A 13388-nucleotide genomic window follows, 5' to 3' on the forward strand; every position below is an offset into this window, starting at 1 on the left:
CACCAATGGATTATGCCTGACCTGGTGGATCTGATTGGATCTGTTTCGATTCAGGATCTTATCTTAAAATATATTTATTTATATACTTAAAGCATTTAAGGATATACGGTAATTTTAAATGCTGGACACGTGGAAGACAAGACCTGTCTGGTATCGAGTTCGCTGCCATTCGAAGATGGCTACCTGCTCGGTTTTTCCATCCGAGACCCGAAATAAATCCGAGGCAGCATGCTACCGTCGCCATGTTGTCCGAGAGAAGGAGAAGGAGAAGAAGAAGAAGGGTTAGCCTCTTTTATATGTAATCCTTCAAACCCAATCGACCATGTTGTAGGATGTGCTCTTGAAATTTCAGGAGGGATTTCGTTGTGTCTTCTCGCTAGCGCGGTAAATATTCTTCTCTTTGTTTTAATTCAAGTTTCTGCTGTTTCAATTCACGACCGTCTGCTTGTCCTGTTTGTTGATTCAACATCTGAAAACTTCAGTTCGTTTCGGCTGCTGACCTTCGCTTTCGTGTAATTTTCTTTGGTATCTGAGTGAGGAGATTGATCTGTTGGTTCTCTTGATCTGATTCTTTGGTTCTCTTGATCTGATTCTCTTTAAGCAACGCCTATATGGATGGGGGGCTATTGGGAAACCTAATCCCCACGTCTCCTAGAAGTATGGATAGTAGTTTCCCAGATTTCTTGGGAACTTGCAGTTAGTAGAACTTATAATTAGCAATTTCCTACTGAAATTGAATCTATTCCACATAATTTTTTCTCATGCTATCAGAGCAAGAAACAGGAGCAAGAGGTTTCTGTTCTAAGACCTGGAAATCAGTGGCGGTTGCACGTAAATCGGCGCCGGCAGAGTACAGACTGTGCACTCCGGTCTCTAGTTCGGCACTTCGCCCACAGGCAGAGTACAGACTACTATTCGTCTTCCGCAGTCGTCGCTACGGCGCTCCCAGAAACCAGAATCCAGACTCATCACCTCCATCGGAAATAGAAAGAAGAAGAAGACTCTTCGTCGTCCTCAATCCCTCACTGCGAATTCAACTTCGGAATTTCAACCACAGTTCCGCTGTTCGTCTGTTCTAGACCCAGAGAAACAGAGACAGAGATCGAAGGCTGCGACCGGCGGATTCGAGTTCCCAACTGAGACGTTCGCGGATCAGACAAGAACTCTGCACTCAAGCAGAGCTCTTCGGTTTTTATTCTTCTTCAGCCTTCTCCGATCTTTCTTCAACAAACGGCTCCGCCTTCACCTCTTCAGTTTCAGCTACAGAGGCGAAGACTGGACTCTTTCCCGTCTGAACCAGAGCAGCGGCGAAGCTACTGTTCGAACGGAACCAGCGGCGGTTTCCGTCTGAACCAGAGCAGCGGCAGACAAGACACCATTGAAGGGTACCTGCTGTTGACTCAGAGATAGAGCCATGACTCTACGAGAGAAAAAGGAAGATCTAACGCTCTCTCCGGTATGGTTACAGTAGCAGCGCAGTTTTTTCTATCGGGAGACACCTGAAACAGAACCGGCATTGCGACGGAAACAATCATGTTCACCGAATTGGCAATCTTCGTCGGCCATTGTAGTTTGGGCCAATTAGTTGTCTCCGTCTGAACCAGAGCAGCGGCAACTAAACTTCTGAGCGGGAAAGAGCGGCCGCAAAGCTACTGATTCATCGTTCCCATTTCTGAGACAGTGACCGGAGTTTGGGTTCGCATTCTACGACGAAATCCAGAGAGAGTTTCGTCATCTTCGACACGGACTGTTCTCTCTCCTCTGTTTTCGGGAGGACTTCTTCGACCCTGCCTTCCAGACCGTTGGTTTCCACTGTGCGACGGAGTATGATCGAGATTGACAGATCCTATGCCGAACCATGAAGCGGAGTGTTTGATTTGGTTTTCTTGAACTGAAAACTACTTCGGGCCGGTTGATGGTTTCTGTTGTATTCTATGGTCCATCGATATATCCTCCAGAATCTAATTCTGCTGCGTAGGCCCTTGGGTTTCTTGGATTCTTTTGCAAAGTACCGTGGCCGCACTTCTATCGCAAACTTCATTCGGAGTTCGACGAACCCCAGAAATTGGGAGGATTTGCGCGACTGTTGTAATCTTTGATTACCGCTTGTAGAGCACACCAAACACACTACTTGAAGGTGACTGTTGCTCGTCGACCAGTGAACCAGAAGGCGTATTGACAGACTCTTCATCATGATCGGCAGACGAGGACGAGGAAACAAGGCAAGAGCAAATGCTGCCCAAGCAGCGGGAAGTGAGACTGGAGGACGGAAGGTTGGAATCACAAATGATCATGACCGTAGCGGGTTTCCGGGGCTAAGTGGAGACCAATGGACATACTTCTCAATATTCTGAATTCACATAAATCTAAAAGACTTTCCGGGGCGTCGCACCATATGACTGGAGAAATTGATTTATTGATTGATGTTCGGAATATTACACCGTGTCCGGTGGAACTTCCCAATGGGAAGCAAACTACTATAGTAAAGGAAGGGACTGTGCATTTGGGTGGAAATATTTATTTACATCATGTGCTCTTTGTACCAAGAATGAACTGCACCTTTATTTCTGTAGCTAAATTATTGCAAGAGATAAATTGTACTGTCACTTTTACTGACAAGCTGTGCGTGATACAGGACCAAACCTCGAGGACTCTGATTGGAGCGGGTGAGCAGTGTGATGGGGTCTATCATTTTAGAGGAGCAGCACCGGTTCGGGCAAATAGAACAAGTAGAATGAGTGAATGGGAGTTGTGGCATCGTAGATTGGGACATCCGTCTGAATAGATATTATCTTCACTTCCTAAAGTAGGTAAATTCAACAGTAGACCTGAAAGAGATAAGCTATGTGATGTTTGTTACAGAGCAAAACAAATTAGGGAAGTTTTTTCTGAAAGTAAACATAAAGTCGATGATTGTTTCTCTCTAATTCATTGTGATACATGGGGTGCTTATAAAGTATCGGCCTCTTGTGGTGCCGTTTACTTTTTAACCATTGTTGATGATTATTCTCGTGCTATGTGGGTTTACCTGTTGCTTGAAAAAAGTGAAGTAGCACATGTTGTTAAAAATTTTTATGCCATGGCAGAACGCCAATTTGGCAAGCAAGTTAGAGTTGTTCGAAGTGATAATGGAACATAGTTTAAAGGCCTGAAGTCATACTTTGAGACTCATGGCATTCTGCATCAGACCTCCTGTGTTGGAACACCCCAACAGAATGGTCGAGTGGAAAGAAAACATAGGCATATTTTGAATGTTGCCAGAGCATTGAGGTTTCAAGCAGGTTTACCTATTCGGTTTTGGGGGGAGTGTGCCTTAACTGTCGAATACTTGATAAACAGGGCACCTTCTTCTGTACTTGGCGGGAAGACTCCGTATGAGGTACTGTTCGGGACGCTACCTCAATACGAGCACATGAGAGTATTTGGCTGTCTCTGCTATGCTCATTGGAGTCCTCGAGACAAGGATAAGTTTGGAGAAAGGAGTAGGAAGTGTTTTTGTGGGTTATCCCTACGGAAAGAAAGGTTGGCGCGTATATGATGTTGAAAGAGGTGAATATTTTGTCTCCAGTGATGTAGTCTTTCATGAAAATATATTTCCATATGTCACTGGTTCAGAAGCCAATCTGGGAAACAAACCTGGCCCAGCCATTGCACAAGTTGATGATGATGTTGTACACAACCACAGAGGGAATAAAGACGGGGAGTGATGCAGCCAACATCTGTGATAGGGGGAGCCTTGAGAATAATGGTGATGGAAGAGAGGAGGAGCACGGAGAAGAAGAGAGTGAGCAGGAAGTGGGAATTAATGGCAGTGAGGACAGAATTAATGTGGATCCAACACCACAAACGGCACTAGAAGAGCAACTTGGTAGGGGACATCGACATCGCACACTGTCTGTTTTGTTGAAACCCTACGTGACCTACACTGCTCGATGTTTGAAAGACCCTATTCACACTCAAGCCAACTCTAAATCAGAGTCCTCAGGTACGACTCCCTATCCCATAGCGAATTATGTGACATGTACTAATTTCTCTGCTAGACATCAAGTTTTCTTAGCTGCAGTCACTGCAGGAGCCGAGCCCACCAGCTTTTCTGAGGCAATGAAAAGTGAGTAATGGAGGGAAGCTATGAGGAAGGAAATCCAGGCTCTCGAGGATAATGGTACTTGGACATTGGAAACTCTACCTCCCGGGAAAAAGGCAATAGGGAGTAAATGGGTTTATAAGATCAAATATAATTCAGATGGGACGATTGACGACATAAGGCTCGGCTAGTTATTCTCGGGAATAGACAGGTTGAGGGGTTAGATTATAATGAGACTTTTGCTCCTGTGGCCAAAATGACGACAGTTCGCACTTTCTTAGCCTTCTTACATGGGGATTTGAATGAGGAAGTATACATGCAGTTGCCGCCAGGATTTGCATCTAAGGATCGAACAAAGGTGTGTAAACTGAAGAAATCTCTCTATGGACTACGTCAAGCTCCCAGATGTTGGTTCTCAAAGTTAACAACGGCCTTGATACAGTTCGGGTTTGTCCAGTTGTATCCTGACTACTCTCTGTTCACCTATTGCAAACACAATATTCGTTTGCACGTGCTGATATATGTTGATGACCTGATTGTTGGGGGAAATGATACTGCTGCCATTTTAAAATTCAAAAAGTATCTCGATCGATGCTTCCATATGAAAGATCTGGGTCCACTCAAATATTTCCTAGGGATTGAAGTAGCTCGTGGCCCTGAGGGAATCTTTTTGTCTCAACGGAAGTATGCCCTAGACATCATCTCGGAATGTGGACTCTTGGGAGCCAAACCAACATCCGTACCCATTGAACAGAATCATCATCTTGCACTGGCAAAGGGCGCTCTTATGGAAAATCCGAATCAGTATCGATGATTAGTGGGACGGTTGATCTACTTGACCATTACATGTCCTGAGCTGTGTTATTGTGTTCATATCCTAACCAGTTCATGCAAAGCTCACGACAAGAACATTGGGAGGCAGCTCTGCGCGTAGTGCGTTATATGAAAGGATATCCAGGACAAGGTATATTGTTCCGTTCTGATAGCGATCTGCGTCTATATGCTTATTGCGACTCTGATTGGGCCAGCTGCCCACTGACACGATGGTCGTTGACTGGCTACTTTGTTCTGCTGGGGCAATCGTCGGTTTCTTGGAAAACGAAAAAACAACATACCGTGTCGCGCTCCTCTGCAGAAGCCGAATATCGTTCGATGGCTGCGACAAGCTATGAGCTGAAGTGGATGAAGAAACTTCTTCTGTCTTTTGGGGTGGCGCATGATGAACCAACGCGATTGTACTGTGACAATCAGGCAGCTTTGCACATAGCCGCGAATCTAGTGTTCCACGAGTGGACAAAGCATATCGAGGTTGACTGTCATTTTGTTCGCGATGAGATACGGCGTGGGAACATTGTCACTTGCCATGTTCGAACCACAAAGCAGTTGGCTGATATCTTGATGAAGGCTCTGGGAAAAGAGAAATTCGTATATTTTCTTAGCAAATTGGGCATTCGGAATCTGCATGCACCAATTTGAGGGGGAGTATTGGGAAACCTAATCCCCACGTCTCCTAGATGTATTTGAATAGTAGTTTCCCAGATTTCTTGGGGAACTTGCAGTTAGTAGAACTTGTAATTAGCAATTTCCTACTGAAACTGAATCTCCTCTCCTAAATTCAGGCGTAGGAAATTGTATATATATGGTATACCTTGTATAATGAACATCAACAAATTCCACATAGTTTTTTCTCACTTTGGGGTCAGAAGAGTACCCACCTCTCAAGACGTATGCTTCTCTCAAATTGTTTGATGTTATTGTTTTGATGCTTCCATGAATTCTGAATTTCTGTTTTACTTTTTTTTTTTGGTTGTAAATTTGTAATTTGTTGATCTTTTCTTTCTGGACGATATTCTGTCAATGCTAATTCTGAGGGACCTTATTGTTATTTAATCCCTTTCTGCAATTTCCGTGTATAATTTCCCTCTTATATGTTTAGGGGCTGTGGAAAAGGGTGGGATTTGGCTATTCACCATGAGTTTGCTTACGGGAAGTTAATCCTTTTTTTTTTTTGAAAAGGTAAAGTATATTCATTCAATCAAAAAGAGAACCCATGTGCATCAAGGATCTGTACAATGGGAATTTACATGAAGGCCTCTGATTTACAGAAAGAGATTATTCATAATAATAAAAAAAAACATGACTTTCCTTTAAACAGTCTATGCACACCAACCTAAGACAAAATTCTCCCATTAGAATAGCTTTTAGCTTATCTTCAGATTCGAACTTATTTAAAATTCTTGAATTTCTCTCTGATCAAATAATCCATATTACAGCATTAACAGTGGTCTTCCACACAATATAGCCTTCTTTACTCAATCCTTTCAGTTGCCAGCTCCTGAAAAAATTAATGACAGATATTGGATTGCAGTCACTCATGCCAAACAGCTTTTTATCCCAGACCAGCAGTACTTCTCAAGAGGAATGCCCCCTCCAAAAAAGAAAAGCTTGAACAGCATGAGATATTCATGCCCCCTCCAAATCTCATTAGAATTTGTTCTTCAAAGGCACAGTTCCAATCAAGCTCATTGGCTACTGAGTATGATGACCATGCAATCCAATTGCATGAGATATTCATGCCCTTCTCGTATGCTGTCTAAATCTTTATGAATCATCACAATCATCCCTTATCCATCTGATGACCACTTGGGAGTCTCCATTCACCTCAATCTCTTCAAATCTCACTGTCCATTGACTTTATGAGAAAGCTAGACTATAAGTGAATGATTAGCTGAGATTTTCAAATAGTTACTAATCATATAGATAACAAACAGAGATTAATTCTGAATGCAGAAATATCCAGACATTCTGAGAAAGCTAGCACATAGAGTATAAGTGAATGACTAGTAGTTAATCCATTCTTTAACCTCTTGACTAGCAAGACTATACGTGAATGATTTAGCTGATCTTGGTATCAATCTAAACATGATTTTCTCTGCACATCTCTACACACTTCATGCACACTGATATTGGCATTCTATGATAGATGATATGTTTATTTTCGTCTTGTTTGTATAATGAATATTCTGTTCTCTACACACTTTTATAAATCTTCTAAAGAAAATCTTTGAGTCAGTAGAAGATGGACTGATCTCTTTTGGCATTTCATGAATTTTGATATTTTGTTTCGTTTAGATGTAAGAGAGGAAGGCTTGCTACATATGCATTGGTATTTTCATGTATATACTGCAAATCTGGAAGCCTTAAGTTGATTCAATTGAAATTTTAAACAGTGGCCAAATTGTAAGCTTGTCATGCTTTACTGCTTTTTAAGATACAAACTGAAAAATTTTTATGCATATGAAAATAAGTGCTCTCCACGTGGCAATGATTGAGGTTTTACTGTTAGATTGGAATTTCCAGGTCTCAATTCAGTGATTTAGTCTATCCAGAAAATTGAAAAACTAAATATTACCAGTCAACTTTTAATACTTTTCCTTTTGCTTGTCAATTTCTTATGTACAATTTTGCATTATGATCGATGAAAAAATAGAAATTCACAGAGATTCAAATGTTTGAATTAATATGGATTTGTTTCTTCTGCATGCAGATATTTTAATTCATTGCAGAGTGGGTGCTTCTCTCGATGTTATCTCTCTGACATAAATATGGTCATTTCAGCCCCAACTGCTAGTGGTAAAACAGTCTTATTTGAACTGTGCATTTTGAGGCTTCTCTCAAGTTACTCTCAAAGGAAGGAGAGTTCATTCATATAAAGGGAACTCTCAAAACAGTACGTTAACTACCTCTACATTCCTTAAGACTTAAACGTCCATAATCAAGCCCTTTTTCAATCAAGTTTTTCATTTAAGAGTTCTTGATATTTTATTCTATTGATTCTGATCATGTCTAAACTAAATGTTCTCAAGGCAACTCTAAATCGCAATTTTGGTGCTTTTAGCCATATTATATGTCGATAGCTGATCTTGATTAACATTTAGTACCTTCTAATTGACATAGAACAGTTTACATCTTGAGTCTTTGAACGTGCATGCTTTAGGGGAAATCTATGCCTTTCTGACTGGTATTTTATTTCATTGGTAAAATATATTCCCTTACAAAGACTGACACCTTCTTTCATTTGCTTGAATGTTGCAAAAAGATCTATATAGCTCCATCAAAGGCCTTGGTACAAGAGAAGCTCCGAGATTGGAACTAGAAGCTTGGTTCATGGGGGGTCAATTGTTTGGAGCTTATAGGTGACAGCGATTCTTATAACATAAGAAATATACAAGTAGATATTATTCTAACTACTCCTGAGGTAAATAATTGGGGATTTTTCCCTTTTTTCCTAACTTATTGAATTCAAATAGACACTGATTCAATTTGATAACATCTGGTTTGATTCGATTATTTATTTAGTTTAATTTATTGATTTTCAATTTGATAGGTCAGCTTTTTTGATAGGATAGCTGAATCTATCCCTTTACAAAAGCTGTACTTATTTTGTAGTACATAGATAGTTTTAGACTTTTGACGAATAGTTGTATAGCTGCAATTGCAAAGTTTATTTTTTTTGTTCCTTGGTTTTTGCCCACGCACCTTCCATTCCCTCCTATCGCCCTCTCTCGCACGCAGCACTGAACCGGATCTTTTTTTCTTGTTCCTCGGTTTTTTCAAAATTATTGGGTTGCTACCGTTATTAGTAGTAGTCAAACCCTGCCCACCATGCACCCATCCACTCCTTTTCTCTCCTTACTAGATGCTACCAAAGCTACCTTCCTCCCCTTCCTTTTCATTTCTATATTTATACTACATCAAATGTGTTCTGGTCAAGTTCTTCATCTTAACCAGCAACCATGCAATCAAGAACCAGAGAGTAAATAGGTGTACGTTGGAACAATGCCGGAGGGCTATTGGATAATCTTTGACAATGGAAAAAAAAAACATTTAGTGATAAAAAATGTCACGATGAATTTCTTTTTCTCTTAAATAGAATTTTCATGATTTATTCTCACTTGGTTTTAATTACTTCTCTTTTCTGCCAAAAATGCCATAAATTTGCACATTTTCTTTCATAAGTGGTTTGATAAATATTTTTAATACAACTGTACAAGTCCACACTCACTCCTCACGACCTCACTGCATGTTCCTAATACACTGGAATGTGGCTGTGAGGAGTGCTCTATGAGATGTGGCCATTAAATTATATTTGCTAATTAAATTAATACTAAAAAGTTGTAGAAAAGAATCCAATGCGATGTTGATTATAATATATTGTTTAAGATTTTTATTACAAATAAACTCCCAACTTGTCATTTTTTTTTCATATTTAATACTTTTCAGACCATATACATCTTATCTTTCTTTCTCAGCCCAAGCATCAACCATTGGTACTCTACACATTCTCTATCTCCTCTTCTCTTAGGTACACTCTCTCCCCCTCAATTAAATTTCATTAATTAATTAAGTAATTATTTTATACAACTCAGTTAAAATAAATAGTTAATTAAATCACTTAATCAACTAAATTTAGATTAATTAATTGATTTAACTAATTAGTTTTTTAGCATTAATGTAATTATTTAAATTGAATTAGTTACTTTAACACATTTCTAAGACATATAAAGAATGGGGGGAGAGAAAAGGAAAGAGACGGTTTTCTATGGACCCAAAATCATAAAAGAGGGAGGGGTCTCTCTTTCTTTCTCCTAGCTACTTATTTTAAGATTTAGGGTATAGGGTTTAGTACACTCCCTCTCTCATTTTGTTAAAAGATCGATACATACAATTTAATGTTTCACCAAATGTTGCTTCCAAGCACTATCTTATTTATATATAATTTTATATTATAATATATAGTCATATTTATATGATTTATTTGTGTTTACTTATTAATTATATATTAATTATAATTACATCAAATGAAATTACTCATTTTTTTCTCTCACCTTTTTAAGCACATAGTTTTTGTTTTATCATTTTATTGAATTTACTTTCACAATTCCACTCCCCTAGTATATCTATTAAAGGGATAGGGGTGGTCTCCCCTTTTGCCAAATGGCAGCTCTTTAATATATATATGTATGCCTTCGGCTTTGGATCGATGGATTGACCATCCAGTTTGAACTAATGGTCCGTTCTAACAACAAAAATTACAAGTAAAAAATTATGGAACTGTTCTGGCCATCGGTTTTGAGTCGACGGTTCATTTGTATGATTCGAACAGACAGTCCGTTTTGACAACAAAAATTACAGGGAAAAAATTGAGTGTGTGAGGTCCATTAAGTAGTATCATACGTGTTATGTCATTCAAGTGTGACTCATACGACCCAAAAAGGAAACCGTTCCAGCCATCGGTTTTTGGGTCGACGATTTGACCGTCTAGTTTGAATGAATGGTCTGTTCTGGCAACAAAAGTTACAAATAAAAAATTACGGAACTGTTCTGGCCATTGGTTTCAAGTTGACGGTTTGACTGTCTTGTTCGAACGGACGACCCGTTGACAACAAAAATTACAGGGAAAAAATTACATGTGTGAGGTCTATTAAGCAATATCATATGTGTTATTATTAGACAGTGTATGCCTTTAACTCAAATAAGATTGATGTGCATTTTGACATTTATTGTAAATGAATAAAGTACATAATTGATTTATGTTATATTTGGTGTGTTTCTATGTAATACCCTTAAATTTGACACATATGAGACTCGTGTTAGTTTAGAATCTTCATAGCTGTTGCATAGACCTACGAAGGTTTGTCCTGCCAAGGCTGACACTAAGGTTTGTCTCAGCTGCAAAGGTAATGCCCGAAGCACATGTAGTGTGGTTTGCTTGAAACTCTAAACTTGGCCATTTTCCAATTATGCCCTGGACCTTAGAGACAGATGGGCAAAACTATAAAGTTATACATAATCCCTAAACTTGATTATAGTACTGCACTAGGTATTGGATTTGATTATCTTTGATATGCCAATCAGTGAGATCATTTGCGGGGTCAAAACTTGAGTATATTGGGCAGTCTGAGAATTCACCTGAGTGGGTGATTCTAGTGACAAAATCAACCCATTTGTCGAACAAAGTGAATGATCAGGGATGACACTCTCTTTGATGGAAACCTAAACTGTCGGTAGTGGATTTCAAATGTGTTTGAGATTTGTTTTGCAATTTATGAAAAATGTTTGCAAATGTTTTAATTCCCGGGATCCATCCTGAGTGGATAGTGCGACACTATACCTTGTAGCCGAGGGAGATGTCATCTCTTGTCGGCCAGTATTTGATCATTATGGGTTAAGAGGTTAAGTATAAGACAATTTAGGGCTTTTACTGATGGACTAATCTCACTTAAGTTCATTGTCCTTGGGCCTTCATAAGGTGGCTAGACCCAAGGAAGGAGATGGTCCTTGATCCTTCTACATGGGCCAATCATGTAGTAGATGGTGGGGTTGATGTCAGTGATAACCAATAGGCAGATCTAAATCATTCTACATCTACATCTGTTTCCGGGAAGGAGATGGTGAGTGTATCGCGTGATGAGTATGAGCGGTTCCTTTAGACTATTTCACAGCATACTACTGCCACACTTGCCCACTTAGGTATAGCTTGTCTATCATCTAAACTCTCTCCCTGGATTATTGACTCTGGAGCCTCTGATCACATGACTAGGACTCCAGGTGTGTTCTCTTCACTCTCTGAAACTTTCACATCTCAAACTGTTACCCTTGCCAACGGTTCCTCTTCTCCCATCTGTGGTGTTGGTAATGTTGACACAGCTTTTTTTTTGTGTTTTTCAGGATCTCAAGACGGGGAAGAAGATTGGTGGGGGGCATGAGGCTAATGGATTGTATTACCTTGACGGTGGTGGATCGTCAGTTGCACTTCAGACTTCACTCACTCTTCTACAGTGGCATTGTTGAATAGGACATCCATCTCTCAAGGCACTCAAGATACTGGTCCCGTCTTTGAGTCATTTGTTGTCTTTACAGTGTGAGTTGTGTCAGTATGGGAAACATCGTTGTGTTCTCTTCAGTCCTAGAGTTGAAAGTCGTATGTTGAGTCCTTTTGCTTTGGTTCATTCAGATGTTTGAAGCCCGATTAAAATAGTCTTATAATGGTTACAAGTATTTTGTCACTTTTATTGATGATTGTTCAAGGATGGCATGGATTTATTTAATGAAAGAAATGAATGAATTATTTTCCATTTTTCAAAAAATTCATGCTGAAATACGTACACAATTTGGTGTTCCAATCAAAGTTCTTCGTTCAGATAACGGCAATGAATACTTTCTTACTTCCTTTCAACAGTATTTAGAACAGCATGGCATCATTCATCAAATTTCATGTGCATCAATTCCTCAACAAAATGGGGTGGCTGAACGAAAGAATCGTCATCTTCTTGAAATCGCTCGGTCTATTCTTCATCATATGAGTGTTCCTAAACGATTTTGGAGTGATGCTGTACTTACTGCGTGTTTCCTTATTAATCGGATGCCTTCCTTCATTCTTCATGGTCGGTTTCCCTTCTCTATCTTGTTCTCCACCTTGTCTCCCTTTCCATTAATACTTCGTATCTTTGGCTGTGTGCTTTGTTCACAATCTGAGTCTTGGAATAGACAAGCTGGATGCACGCTCTATTAAGTGTGTCTTTTTGGCTACTCTCAGACTCAAAAAGGGTACAAGTGTTACAATCCCATTACTCGGAAGTGCTATGTTTATCATGATGTCACATTTTTTGAGTCTGTCCCATTCTTCTCGGGACTTGATGTATCCGTGTCTCCACCTTTGCTTCCTCTTCCTCTTCCAGTTTGTGATCCCGTTCTGGGTGTTCCTGTTGGGGTTGACCCTTCACTTCCTCCTGTGCAGCTCCCTATTGAACGACCACCGATCCGACACGTGTATACTCATTGACAGACACCGGCTCCTCCTCCAGCTTCTACCTTGTCAGCGGATCCTGTTGTTGCTCCTGTCCCTGAACCTTCAGGACTTGATCTTCCCATTACTTTACGAAAAGGTAAACGTAGTTGTACCCTTCATCCCATTTTCAATTTTGTTTCAGTATCTCGCCTTTCCGTTTCACATCGCCAGTTTGTTTCACTATTATCATCTATTTTTATACCTAATAATGTTTGAGAAGCTCTTAGCTCACCTGGGTGGCGGCAAGCAATGGAGGAGGAACTTTCTGTCCTTCAGCATACTCACACGTGGGGGCTCACTACTCTTCCACCTGGTAAGCATGTTGTGGGTTGTAAATGGGTGTATACTGTTAAATACTTGCCAGGTGGTAGTGTAGAGCGTCTGAAGGCCAGATTTGTTGCTAAAGGTTATTCACAGTTTTATTAATTTCCCTGGTAGTTATGTATGATTGGC

The 13388-nt window shown here is 40.0% G+C and overlaps 1 long non-coding RNA gene across 3 annotated transcripts; it reads left to right on the top strand.

Annotated features, from left to right (window-relative positions):
• The first annotated feature begins 62 nt into the window (after positions 1 to 62).
• LOC104585790 (uncharacterized) lies at positions 63 to 12153 on the top strand. Of its 3 annotated transcripts, none has more exons than XR_016081112.1 (5): positions 63 to 384; positions 772 to 2810; positions 7632 to 7814; positions 8184 to 8342; positions 9397 to 9413. It is a non-coding gene; the product is annotated as an uncharacterized LOC104585790 (long non-coding RNA). The 3 variants fall into 3 exon arrangements; XR_016081111.1 differs by lacking the exon at positions 9397 to 9413 and adding an exon at positions 11816 to 12153 and having other exon boundaries at positions 65 to 384; XR_016081110.1 differs by lacking the exon at positions 9397 to 9413 and having other exon boundaries at positions 96 to 384; positions 8184 to 8463.
• Positions 12154 to 13388: the final 1235 nt, after the last annotated feature.

The sequence above is a fragment of the Nelumbo nucifera genome, chromosome 1, assembly GCF_055504915.1.
Source record: "Nelumbo nucifera cultivar China Antique chromosome 1, China Antique-T2T, whole genome shotgun sequence".
NCBI classification, from domain to species: Eukaryota; Viridiplantae; Streptophyta; class Magnoliopsida; order Proteales; family Nelumbonaceae; genus Nelumbo; species Nelumbo nucifera.